Consider the following 13,464-nt stretch of genomic DNA (forward strand, 5'->3'; position numbering starts at 1 on the left):
CTAGCCTGGAAAGCTGTTGCTCAGCCTCATCTGCCCACGGCACTGCTCACACAGAGGCACAGAGACTGGGGCTGCTAGCTTGTCTTGTCACCTCAAACTTCAAACGTAGCTCTTGGGGTCCGTGCCGGGAGCCTCCGGCAGCCCTGCTCCGAAAATGCGAACGTCTGCAGATAGAGGGCAGGCAGAAGGGGCTAGCCTGGAAAGCTGTTGCTCAGCCTCATCTGCCCATGGCACTGTTTGCATAGAGGCACAGAGACTGGGGCTGCTTGCTTGTCTTGCCAGCTCAAATTTCAAACGTATCTCTTGGGGTCTGTGCCGGGAGTCTGCGGCAGCCCTGCTCCGAAAATGCGAACGTCTGCAGATAGCTGGCAGGCAGAAGGGGCTAGCCTGGAAAGCTGTTGCTCAGCCTCATCTGCCCACGGCACTGCTCGCACAGAGGCACAGAGACTGGGGCTTCTTGCTTGACTTGCCACCTCAAACTTCAAACGAAGCTTATGGGGTCTGTGCCAGGAGCCTGCGACAGCCCTGCTCCGAAAATGCGAACGTCTGCAGATAGCTGGCAGGCAGAAGAGTCTAGCCTGGAAAGCTGTTGCTCAGCCTCATCTGCCCACGGCACTGCTCGCACAGAGGCACAGAGACTGGGGCTGCTTGCTTGTCTTGCCACCTCAAACTTCAAACGAAACTTATGGGGTCTGTGCCGGGAGCCTGCGACAGCCCTGCTCCGAAAATGCGAACGTCTGCAGATAGCTGGCAGGCAGAAGGGGCTAGCCTGGAAAGCTGTTGCTCAGCCTCATCTGCCCACGGCACTGCTCGCACAGAGGCACAGAGACTGGGGCTGCTTGCTTGTCTTGCCACCTCAAACTTCAAACGTAGCTTATGGGGTCCGTGCCGGGAGTCTGCGGCAGCCCTGCTCCGAAAATGCGAACGTCTGCAGATAGCTGGCAGGCAGAAGGGGCTAGCCTGGAAAGCTGTTGCTCAGCCTCATCTGCCCACGGCACTGCTCGCACAGAGGCACAGAGACTGGGGCTGCTTGCTTGTCTCTCTACCTCAAACTTCAAACGTAGCTTATGGGTTCTGTGCCGGGAGCCTGCGGCAGCCCTGCTCCGAAAATGCGAACGTCTGCAGATAGCTGGCAGGCAGAAGGGGCTAGCCTGGAAAGCTGTTGCTCAGCCTCATCTGCCCACGGCACTGCTCGCACAGAGGCACAGAGACTGGGGCTGCATGCTTGTCTTGCCACCTCAAACTTCAAACGTAGCTTATGGCGTTCTGTGCTGGGAGCCTGCGGCAGCCCTGCTCCGAAAATGCGAATGTCTGCAGATAGCTGGCAGGCAGAAGGGGCTAGCCTGGAAAGCTGTTGCTCAGCCTCATCTGCCCACGGCACTGCTCGCACAGAGGCACAGAGACTGGGGCTGCTTGCTTGTCTTGCCACCTCAAACTTCAAACGTAGCTTATGGGTTCTGTGCCGGGAGCCTGCGGCAGCCCTGCTCCGAAAATGCGAACGTCTGCAGATAGCTGGCAGGCAGAAGGGGCTAGCCTGGAAAGCTGTTGCTCAGCCTCATCTGCCCACGGCACTGCTCGCACAGAGGCACAGAGACTGGGGCTGCTTGCTTGTCTTGCCACCTCAAACTTCAAACGTAGATTATGGGGTCTGTGCCGGGAGCCTGCGGCAGCCCTGCTCCGAAAATGCGAACGTCTGCAGATAGCTGGCAGGCAGAAGAGTCTAGCCTGGAAAGCTGTTGCTCAGCCTCATCTGCCCACGGCACTGCTCGCACAGAGGCACAGAGACTGGGGCTGCTTGCTTGTCTCTCTACCTCAAACTTCAAACGAAACATATGGGGTCTGTGCCGGGAGCCTGCGACAGCCCTGCTCCGAAAATGCGAACGTCTGCAGATAGCTGGCAGGCAGAAGGGGCTAGCCTGGAAAGCTGTTGCTCAGCCTCATCTGCCCACGGCACTGCTCGCACAGAGGCACAGAGACTGGGGCTGCTTGCTTGTCTTGCCACCTCAAACTTCAAACGTAGCTTATGGGGTCCGTGCCGGGAGCCTGCGGCAGCCCTACTCCAAAAATGCGAACGTCTGCAGATAGCTGGCAGGCAGAAGGGGCTAGCCTGGAAAGCTGTTGCTCAGCCTCATCTGCCCACGGCACTGCTCGCACAGAGGCACAGAGACTGGGGCTGCTTGCTTGTCTCTCTACCTCAAACTTCAAACGAAAGTTATGGGGTCTGTGCCGGGAGCCTGCGACAGCCCTGCTCCGAAAATGCGAACGTCTGCAGATAGCTGGCAGGCAGAAGGGGCTAGCCTGGAAAGCTGTTGCTCAGCCTCATCTGCCCACGGCACTGCTCGCACAGAGGCACAGAGACTGGGGCTGCATGCTTGTCTTGCCACCTCAAACTTCAAACGTAGCTTATGGCGTTCTGTGCTGGGAGCCTGCGGCAGCCCTGCTCCGAAAATGCGAACGTCTGCAGATAGCTGGCAGGCAGAAGGGGCTAGCCTGGAAAGCTGTTGCTCAGCCTCATCTGCCCACGGCACTGCTCGCACAGAGGCACAGAGACTGGGGCTGCTTGCTTGTCTTGCCACCTCAAACTTCAAACGTAGCTTATGGGTTCTGTGCCGGGAGCCTGCGGCAGCCCTGCTCCGAAAATGCGAACGTCTGCAGATAGCTGGCAGGCAGAAGGGGCTAGCCTGGAAAGCTGTTGCTCAGCCTAATCTGCCCACGGCACTGCTCGCACAGAGGCACAGAGACTGGGGCTGCTTGCTTGTCTTGCCACCTCAAACTTCAAACGTAGATTATGGGGTCTGTGCCGGGAGCCTGCGGCAGCCCTGCTCCGAAAATGCGAACGTCTGCAGATAGTTGGCAGGCAGAAGGGGCTAGCCTGGAAAGCTGTTGCTCAGCCTCATCTGCGCACGGCACTGCTCGCACAGAGGCACAGAGACTGGGGCTGCTTGCTTGTCTTGCCACCTCAAACTTCAAACGTAGCTTATGGGGTCCGTACCGGGAGCCTGCGGCAGCCCTGCTCTGAAAATGCGAACGTCTGCAGATAGCTGGCAGGCAGAAGGGGCTAGCCTGGAAAGCTGTTGCTCAGCCTCATCTGCCCACGGCAGTGCTCGCACAGAGGCACAGAGACTGGGGCTGCTTGCTTGTCTTGCCACCTCAAACTTCAAACGTATCTCTTGGGGTCCGTGCCGGGAGCCTGCGGCAGCCCTGCTCCGAAAATGCGAACGTCTGCAGATAGCTGGCAGGCAGAAGGGGCTAGCCTGGAAAGCTGTTGCTCAGCCTCATCTGCCCACGGCAGTGCTCGCACAGAGGCACAGAGACTGGGGCTGCTTGCTTGTCTTGCCACCTCAAACTTCAAACGTAGCTTATGGGGTCCGTGCCGGGAGCCTGCGGCAGCCCTGCTCTGAAAATGCGAACGTCTGCAGATAGCTGGCAGGCAGAAGGGGCTAGCCTGGAAAGCTGTTCCTCAGCCTCATCTGCCCATGGCACTGTTCGCATAGAGGCACAGAGACTGGGGCTGCTTGCTTGTCTTGCCAGCTCAAATTTCAAACGTATCTCTTGGGGTCTGTGCCGGGAGTCTGCGGCAGCCCTGCTCCGAAAATGCGAACGTCTGCAGATAGCTGGCAGGCAGAAGGGGCTAGCCTGGAAAGCTGTTGCTCAGCCTCATCTGCCCACGGCAGTGCTCGCACAGAGGCACAGAGACTGGGGCTGCTTGCTTGACTTGCCACCTCAAACTTCAAACGAAGCTTATGGGGTCTGTGCCAGGAGCCTGCGGCAGCCCTGCTCCGAAAATGCGAACGTCTGCAGATAGCTGGCAGGCAGAAGGGGCTAGCCTGGAAAGCTGTTGCTCAGCCTCATCTGCCCACGGCACTGCTCGCACAGAGGCACAGAGACTGGGGCTTCTTGCTTGACTTGCCACCTCAAACTTCAAACTAAGCTTATGGGGTCTGTGCCAGGAGCCTGCGACAGCCCTGCTCCGAAAATGCGAACGTCTGCAGATAGCTGGCAGGCAGAAGGGTCTAGCCTGGAAAGCTGTTGCTCAGCCTCATCTGCCCACGGCAGTGCTCGCACAGAGGCACAGAGACTGGGGCTGCTTGCTTGTCTCTCTACCTCAAACTTCAAACGAAAGTTATGGGGTCTGTGCCGGGAGCCTGCGACAGCCCTGCTCCGAAAATGCGAACGTCTGCAGATAGCTGGCAGGCAGAAGGGGCTAGCCTGGAAAGCTGTTGCTCAGCCTCATCTGCCCACGGCACTGCTCGCACAGAGGCACAGAGACTGGGGCTGCATGCTTGTCTTGTCACCTCAAACTTCAAACGTAACTTATGGCGTTCTGTGCTGGGAGCCTGCGACAGCCCTGCTCCGAAAATGCGAACGTCTGCAGATAGCTGGCAGGCAGAAGGGGCTAGCCTGGAAAGCTGTTGCTCAGCCTCATCTGCCCACGGCACTGCTCGCAGAGAGGCACAGAGACTGGGGCTGCTTGCTTGTCTTGCCACCTCAAACTTCAAACGTAGCTTATGGGTTCTGTGCCGGGAGCCTGCGGCAGCCCTGCTCCGAAAATGCGAACGTCTGCAGATAGCTGGCAGGCAGAAGGGGCTAGCCTGGAAAGCTGTTGCTCAGCCTCATCTGCCCACGGCAGTGCTCGCACAGAGGCACAGAGACTGGGGCTGCTTGCTTGTCTTGCCACCTCAAACTTCAAACGTAGCTCTTGGGGTCCGTGCCGGGAGCCTGCGGCAGCCCTGCTCCGAAAATGCGAACGTCTGCAGATAGCTGGCAGGCAGAAGGGGCTAGCCTGGAAAGCTGTTGCTCAGCCTCATCTGCCCACGGCAGTGCTCGCACAGAGGCACAGAGACTGGGGCTGCTTGCTTGTCTTGCCACCTCAAACTTCAAACGTATCTTATGGGGTCCGTGCCGGGAGCCTGCGTCAGCCCTGCTCTGAAAATGCGAACGTCTGCAGATAGCTGGCAGGCAGAAGGGGCTAGCCTGGAAAGCTGTTGCTCAGCCTCATCTGCCCATGGCACTGTTCGCGTAGAGGCACAGAGACTGGGGCTGCTTGCTTGTCTTGCCAGCTCAAATTTCAAACGTATCTCTTGGGGTCTGTGCCGGGAGTCTGCGGCAGCCCTGCTCCGAAAATGCGAACGTCTGCAGATAGCTGGCAGGCAGAAGGGGCTAGCCTGGAAAGCTGTTGCTCAGCCTCATCTGCCCACGGCAGTGCTCGCACAGAGGCACAGAGACTGGGGCTGCTTGCTTGACTTGCCACCTCAAACTTCAAACGAAGCTTATGGGGTCTGTGCCAGGAGCCTGCGACAGCCCTGCTCCGAAAATGCGAACGTCTGCAGATTGCTGGCAGGTAGAAGGGGCTAGCCTGGAAAGCTGTTGCTCAGCCTCATCTGCCCACGGCACTGCTCGCACAGAGGCACAGAGACTGGGGCTGCTTGCTTGTCTTGCCACCTCAAACTTCAAACGTAGCTTATGGGGTCTGTGCTGGGAGCCTGCGGCAGCCCTGCTCCGAAAATGCGAACGTCTGCAGATAGCTGGCAGGCAGAAGGGGCTAGCCTGGAAAGCTGTTGCTCAGCCTCATCTGCCCATGGCAGTGCTCGCACAGAGGCACAGAGACTGGGGCTGCTTGCTTGTCTTGCCACCTCAAACTTCAAACGTATCCTGGGAAAGTTCGTGTCCCAGCCAGGCTTTTTTCGCAGCCCTGCCCCGAAAATGCGAACGTCTGCAGATAGCTGGCAGCCAGAAGGTGCTAGCCTGGAAAGCTTTTGCTCAGCCTCATCTGCCAACGGCACTGCTCGCATAGAGGCACAGAGAATGGGGCTGCTTTCTTATCTTGCCACTTGAAACTTCAAACTCATTCTGGGAATGGTGGTGTCCCTGCCAGGCTCCTATCACAGCCCTGCTCCGAAAGTGCGAACGTCTGCAGATAGCTGGCAGGCAGAAGGGGCTAGCCTGGAAAGCTGTTGCTCAGCCTCATCTGCCCATGACAGTTGCCGCACAGAGGCACAGAGACTGGGGCTACTTGCTTGTCTTGCCACCTCAAACTTCAAACGTAGCTTATGGGGTCCGTGCCGGGAGCCTCCGGCAGCCCTGCTCCGAAAATGCGAACGTCTGCAGATAGCTGAAAGGCAGAAGGGGTTAGCCTGGAAAGCTGTTGCTCAGCCTCCTCTGCCCACGGCACTGCTCGCACAGAGGCACAGAGAATGGGGCTCCTTGCTTGTCTTGCCACCTCAAACTTCAAACGTAGCCTGGGAAAGATGGTGCACCTGCTAGGCTCCTTTCGCAGCCCTGCTCTTGAAATGCGAACGTCGGCAGATAGCTGGCAGCCAGAAGGGGCTAGCCTGGAAAGCTGTTGCTCAGCTTCATCTGCCCATGGCACTGTTTGCATAGAGTCACAGAGAATGGGGCTGCTTGCTTATCTTGCCACTTGAAACTTCAAACGCATGCTGGGAATGGTGGTGTCCCTGCCAGGCTCCTATGACAGCCCTGCTCCGAAAGTGCGAACGTCTGCAGATAGCTGGCAGCCAGAAGGGGCTAGCCTGGAAAGCTGTTGCTCAGCCTCATCTGCCCACGGCACTGCTCGCACAGAGGCACAGAGACTGGGGCTGCTTGCTTGTCTTGCCACCTCAAACTTCAAACGTAGCTTATGGGTTCTGTGCCGGGAGCCTGCGGCAGCCCTGCTCCGAAAACGCGAACGTCTGCAGATAGCTGGAAGGCAGAAGTGGCTAGCCTGGAAAGCTGTTGCTCAGCCTCATCTGCCCACGGCACTGCTCGCACAGAGGCACAGAGACTGGGGCTGCTTGCTTGTCTTGCCACCTCAAACTTCAAACGTAGATTATGGGGTTTCTGCCGACAGTCTGCGGCAGCCCTGATCCGAAAATGCGAACGTCTGCAGATAGCTGGCAGGCAGAAGGGGCTAGCCTGGAAAGCTGTTGCTCAGCCTCATCTGCCCACGGCACTGCTCGCACAGAGGCACAGAGACTGGGGCTGCTTGCTTGTCTTGCCACCTCAAACTTCAAAAGTATCTTATGGGGTCTGTGCCAGGAGCCTGCGACAGCCCTGCTCTGAAAATGCGAACGTCTGCAGATAGCTGGCAGGCAGAAGGAGCTAGCCTGGAAAGCTGTTGCTCAGCCTCATCTGCCCACGGCACTGCTCGCACAGAGGCACAGAGACTGGGGCTGCTTGCTTGTCTTGCCACCTCAAACTTCAAACGTAGCTCTTGGGGTCCGTGCCGGGAGCCTGCGTCAGCCCTGCTCCGAAAATGCGAACGTCTGCAGATAGCTGGCAGGCAGAAGGGGCTAGCCTGGAAAGCTGTTGCTCAGCCTCATCTGCCCATGGCACTGTTCGCATAGAGGCACAGAGACTGGGGCTGCTTGCTTGTCTTGCCAGCTCAAATTTCAAACGTATCTCTTGGGATCTGTGCGGGAGTCTGCGGCAGCCCTGCTCCGAAAATGCGAACGTCTGCAGACAGCTGGCAGGCAGAGGGGCTAGCCTGGAAAGCTGTTGCTCAGCCTCATCTGCCCACGGCACTGCTCGCACAGAGGCACAGAGACTGGGGCTGCTTGCTTGACTTGCCACCTCAAACTTCAAACGAAGCTCATGGGGTCTGTGCCAGGAGCCTGCGACAGCCCTGCTCTGAAAATGCGAACGTCTGCAGATAGCTGGCAGGCAGAAGGGTCTTGCCTGGAAAGCTGTTGCTCAGCCTCATCTGCCCACGGCACTGCTCGCACAGAGGCACAGAGACTGGGGCTGCTTGCTTGTCTTGCCACCTCAAACTTCAAACGTAGCTTATGGGGTCTGTGCCGGGAGCCTGCGGCAGCCCTGCTCCCAAAATGCGAACGTCTGCAGATAGCTGGCAGGCAGAAGGGGCTAGCCTGGAAAGCTGTTGCTCAGCCTCATCTGCCCATGGCAGTGCTCGCACAGAGGCACAGAGACTGGGGCTGCTTGCTTGTCTTGCCACCTCAAACTTCAAACGTAGCTCTTGGGGTCTGTGCCAGGAGCCTGCGGCAGCCCTGCTCCGAAAATGCGAACGTCTGCAGATAGCTGGCAGGCAGAAGGGGCTAGCCTGGAAAGCTGTTGCTCAGCCTCATCTGCCCATGGCAGTGCTCGCACAGAGGCACAGAGACCGGGGCTGCTTGCTTGTCTTGCCACCTCAAACTTCAAACGTATCTTATGGGGTCCGTGCCGGGAGCCTCCGGCAGCCCTGCTCCGAAAATGCGAACGTCTGCAGATAGCTGGCAGGCAGAAGGGGCTAGCCTGGAAAGCTGTTGCTCAGCCTCATCTGCCCACGGCACTGCTCGCACAGAGGCACAGAGACTAAGGCTGCTTGCTTGTCTCTCTTCCTCAAACTTCAAACGAAAGTTATGGGGTCTGTGCCGGGAGCCTGCGACAGCCCTGCTCCGAAAATGCGAACGTCTGCAGATAGCTGGCAGGCAGAAGGGCTAGCCTGGAAAGCTGTTGCTCAGCCTCATCTGCCCACGGCACTGCTCGCACAGAGGCACAGAGACTGGGGCTGCATGCTTGTATTGCCACCTCAAACTTCAAACGTAGCTTATGGCGTTCTGTGCTGGGAGCCTCCGGCAGCCCTGCTCCGAATATGCGAACGTCTGCAGATAGCTGGCAGGCAGAAGGGGCTAGCCTGGAAAGCTGTTGCTCAGCCTCATCTGCCCACGGCACTGCTCGCACAGAGGCACAGAGACTGGGGCTGCTTGCTTGTCTTGCCACCTCAAACTTCAAACGTAGCTTATGGGTTCTGTGCCGGGAGCCTGCGGCAGCCCTGCTCCGAAAATGAGAACGTCTGCAGATAGCTGGCAGGCAGAAGGGGCTAGCCTGGAAAGCTGTTGCTCAGCCTCATCTGCCCACGGCACTGCTCGCACAGAGGCACAGAGACTGGGGCTGCTTGCTTGTCTTGCCACCTCAAACTTCAAACGTAGATTATGGGGTCTGTGCCGGGAGCCTGCGGCAGCCCTGCTCCGAAAATGCGAACGTCTGCAGATAGCTGGCAGGCAGAAGGGGCTAGCCTGGAAAGCTGTTGCTCAGCCTCATCTGCCCACGGCACTGCTCACATAGAGGCACAGAGACTGGGTCTGCTTGCTTGTCTTGCCAGCTCAAATTTCAAACGAATCTCTTGGGGTCTGTGCCGGGAGTCTGCGGCAGCCCTGCTCCGAAAATGCGAACGTCTGCAGATAGCTGGCAGGCAGAGGGGCTAGCCTGGAAAGCTGTTGCTCAGCCTCATCTGCCCACGGCACTGCTCGCACAGAGGCACAGAGACTGGGGCTGCTTGCTTGACTTGCCACCTCAAACTTCAAACGAAGCTTATGGGGTCTGTGCCAGGAGCCTGCGACAGCCCTGCTCTGAAAATGCGAACGTCTGCAGATAGCTGGCAGGCAGAAGGGGCTAGCCTGGAAAGCTGTTGCTCAGCCTCATCTGCCCACGGCACTGCTCGCACAGAGGCACAGAGACTGGGGCTGCTTGCTTGACTTGCCACCTCAAACTTCAAACGAAGCTTATGGGGTCTGTGCCAGGAGCCTGCGACAGCCCTGCTCTGAAAATGCGAACGTCTGCAGATAGCTGGCAGGCAGAAGGGGCTAGCCTGGAAAGCTGTTGCTCAGCCTCATCTGCCCACGGCACTGCTCGCACAGAGGCACAGAGACTGGGGCTGCTTGCTTGTCTCTCTACCTCAAACTTCAAACGTGGCTTATGGGGTCTGTGCCGGGAGCCTGCGACAGCCCTGCTCCGAAAATGCGAACGTCTGCAGATAGCTGGCAGGCAGAAGGGGCTAGCCTGGAAAGCTGTTGCTCAGCCTCATCTGCCCACGGCACTGCTCGCACAGAGGCACAGAGACTGGGGCTTCTTGCTTGTCTTGCCACCTCAAACTTCAAACGTAGATTATGGGGTCTGTGCCGGGAGCCTGCGGCAGCCCTGCTCCGAAAATGCGAACGTCTGCAGATAGCTGACAGTCAGAAGGGGCTAGCCTGGAAAGCTGTTGCTCAGCCTCATCTGCCCACGGCACTGCTCGCACAGAGGCACAGAGACTGGGGCTGCTTGCTTGTCTTGCCACCTCAAACTTCAAACGTAGCTTATGGGGTCCGTGCAGGGAGCCTGCGGCAGCCCTACTCCGAAAATGCGAACGTCTGCAGATAGCTGGCAGGCAGAAGGGGCTAGCCTGGAAAGCTGTTGCTCAGCCTCATCTGTCCACGGCACTGCTCGCACAGAGGCACAGAGACTGGGGCTGCTTGCTTGTCTTGCCACCTCAAACTTCAAACGTAGATCTTGGGGTCCGTGCCGGGAGCCAGAAGCAGCCCTGCTCCGAAAATGCGAACGTCTGCAGATAGCTGGCAGGCAGAAGGGGCTAGCCTGGAAAGCTGTTGCTCAGCCTCATCTGCCCACGGCACTGCTCGCACAGAGGCACAGAGACTGGGGCTGCTTGCTTGTCTTGCCACCTCAAACTTCAAACGTAGATTATGGGGTCTGTGGCGGGAGCCTGCGGCAGCCCTGCTCTGAAAATGCGAACGTCTGCAGATAGCTGGCAGGCAGAAGGGGCTAGCCTGGAAAGCTGTTGCTCAGCCTCATCTGCCCACGGCACTGCTCGCACAGAGGCACAGAGACTGGGGCTGCTTGCTTGTCTTGCCACCTCAAACTTCAAACGTAGCTTATGGGGTCTGTGCCGGGAGCCTGCGACAGCCCTGCTCCGAAAATGCGAATGTCTGCAGATAGCTGGCAGGCAGAAGGGGCTAGCCTGGAAAGCTGTTGCTCAGCCTCATCTGCCCATGGCAGTGCTCGCACAGAGGCACAGAGACTGGGGCTGCTTGCTTGTCTTGCCACCTCAAACTTCAAACGTAGCTCTTGGGGTCTGTGCCGGGAGCCTGCGGCAGCCCTGCTCCGAAAATGCGAACGTCTGCAGATATCTGGCAGGCAGAAGAGGCTAGCCTGGAAAGCTGTTGCTCAGCCTCATCTGCCCACGGCACTGCTCGCACAGAGGCACAGAGACTGGGGCTGCTTGCTTGTCTTGCCACCTCAAACTTCAGACATATCTTATGGGTTCTGTGCCAGGAGTCTCCGGCAGCCCTGCTCCGAAAATGCGAACGTCTGCAGATAGCTGGCAGGCAGAAGGGGCTAGCCTGGAAAGCTGTTGCTCAGCCTCACCTGCCCACAGCACTGCTCACACAGAGGCACAGAGACTGGGGCTGCTTGCTTGTCTTGCCACCTCAAACTTCAAACGTAGCTTATGGGGTCTGTGCCAGGAGCCTGCGGCAGCCCTGCTCCGAAAATGCGAACGTCTGCAGATAGCTGGCAGGCAGAAGGGGCTAGTCTGGAAAGCTGTTGCTCAGCCTCATCTGCCCACGGCACTGCTTGCACGGAGGCACAGAGACTGGGTCTGCATGCTTGTCTTGCCACCTCAAACTTCAAACGTAGCTCTTGGGGTGCGTGCCGGGAGCCTGAGGCAGCCCTGCTCCGAAAATGCGAACGTCTGCAGATAGCTGGCAGGCAGAAGGGGCTAGCCTGGAAAGCTGTTGCTCAGCCTCATCTGCCCACGGCACTGCTTGCACAGAGGCACAGAGACTGGGGCTGCTTGCTTGTCTTGCCACCTCAAACTTCAAACGTAGATCTTGGGTTGCATGCCGGGAGCCTTCGGCAGCCCTGCTCCGAAAATGCGAACGTCTGCAGATAGCTGGCAGGCAGAAGGGGCTAGCCTGGAAAGCTGTTGCTCAGCCTCATCTGCCCATAGCAGTGCTCGCACAGAGACACAGAGACTGGGGCTGCTTGCTTGTCTTGCCACCTCAAACTTCAAACGTAGTGTAGGGGTCCGTGCCAGGAGCCTCCGGCAGGCCTGCTCTGAAAATGCGAACGTCTGCAGATAGCTGGCAGGCAGAAGGGGCTAGCCTGGAAAGCTGTTGCTCAGCCTCATCTGCCCACGGCACTGCTCGCACAGAGGCACAGAGACTGGGGCTGCTGGCTTGTCTTGCCACCTCAAACTTCAAACGTACCTTATGGGGTCTGTGCCGGGAACCTGCGGCAGCCCTGCTCCGAAAATGCGAACGTCTGCAGATAGCTGGCAGGCAGAAGGGGCTAGCCTGGAAAGCTGTTGCTCAGCCTCATCTGCCCACGGCAGTGCTCGCACGGAGGCATAGAGACTGGGGCTGCTTGCTTGTCTTGCCACCTCAAACTTCAAACGTAGCTCTTGGGGTGCGTGCCGGGAGCCTCCGGCAGCCCTGCTCCGAAAATGAGAACGTCTGCAGATAGCTGGCAGGCAGAAGGGGCTAGCCTGGAAAGCTGTTGCTCAGCCTCATGTGCCCACGGCAGTGCTCGCACAGAGACACAGAGACTGGGGCTGCTTGCTTGTCTTGCCACCTCAAACTTCAAACGTAGCTTATGGAGTCCGTGCCGGGAGCCTGCGGCAGCCCTGCTCCGAAAATGAGAACATCTGCAGATAGCTGGCAGGCAGAAGGGACTAGCCTGGAAAGCTGTTGCTCAGTCTCATCTGCCCACGGCACTGCTCGCACAGAGGCACAGAGACTGGGGCTGCTTGCTTGTCTTGCCACCTCAAACTTCAAACGTAGCTCTTGGGGTCTGTGCCGGGAGCCTGCGGCAGCCCTGCTCCGAAAATGCGAACGTCTGCAGATAGCTGGCAGGCAGAAGGGGCTAGCCTGGAAAGCTGTTGCTCAGCCTCATCTGCCCACGGCACTACTTGCACAGAGGCACAGAGACTGGGGCTGCTTGCTTGTCTTGCCACCTCAAACTTCAGACATATCTTATGGGTTCTGTGCCAGGAGCCTGCGGCAGCCCTGCTCCGAAAATGCGAACGTCTGCAGATAGCTGGCAGGCAGAAGGGGCTAGCCTGGAAAGCTGTTGCTCAGCCTCATCTGCCCACGGCACTGCTCGCACAGAGGCACAGAGACTGGGTGTGCTTGCTTGTCTTGCCACCTCAAACTTCAAACGTAGCTTATGGGGTCCGTGCCAGGAGTCTACGGCAGCCCTGCTCTGAAAATGCGAACGTCTGCAGATAGCTGGCAGGCAGAAGGGGCTAGCCTGGAAAGCTGTTGCTCAGCCTCATCTGCCCACGGCACTGCTCGCACAGAGGCACAGAGACTCGGGCTGCTTGATTGTCTTGCCACCTCAAACTTCAAACGTAGCTTATGGGGTCTGTGCCGGGAACCTGCGGCAGCCCTGCTCCGAAAATGCGAACGTCTGCAGATAGCTGGCAGGCAGAAGGGGCTAGCCTGGAAAGCTGTTGCTCAGACTCATCGGCCCACAGCAGTGCTCGCACGGAGGCACAGAGACTGGGTCTGCTTGCTTGTCTTGCCACCTCAAACTTCAAACGTAGCTCTTGGGGTGCGTGCCGGGAGCCTTCGGCAGCCCTGCTCCGAAAATGCGAACGTCTGCAGATAGCTGGCAGGCAGAAGGGGCTAGCCTGGAAAGCTGTTGCTCAGCCTCATCTGCCCACAGCAGTGCTCGCACAGAGACACAGAGACT

The sequence above is a fragment of the Opisthocomus hoazin genome, chromosome 11 (genome assembly GCF_030867145.1).
Source record: "Opisthocomus hoazin isolate bOpiHoa1 chromosome 11, bOpiHoa1.hap1, whole genome shotgun sequence".
NCBI lineage: Eukaryota > Metazoa > Chordata > Aves > Opisthocomiformes > Opisthocomidae > Opisthocomus > Opisthocomus hoazin.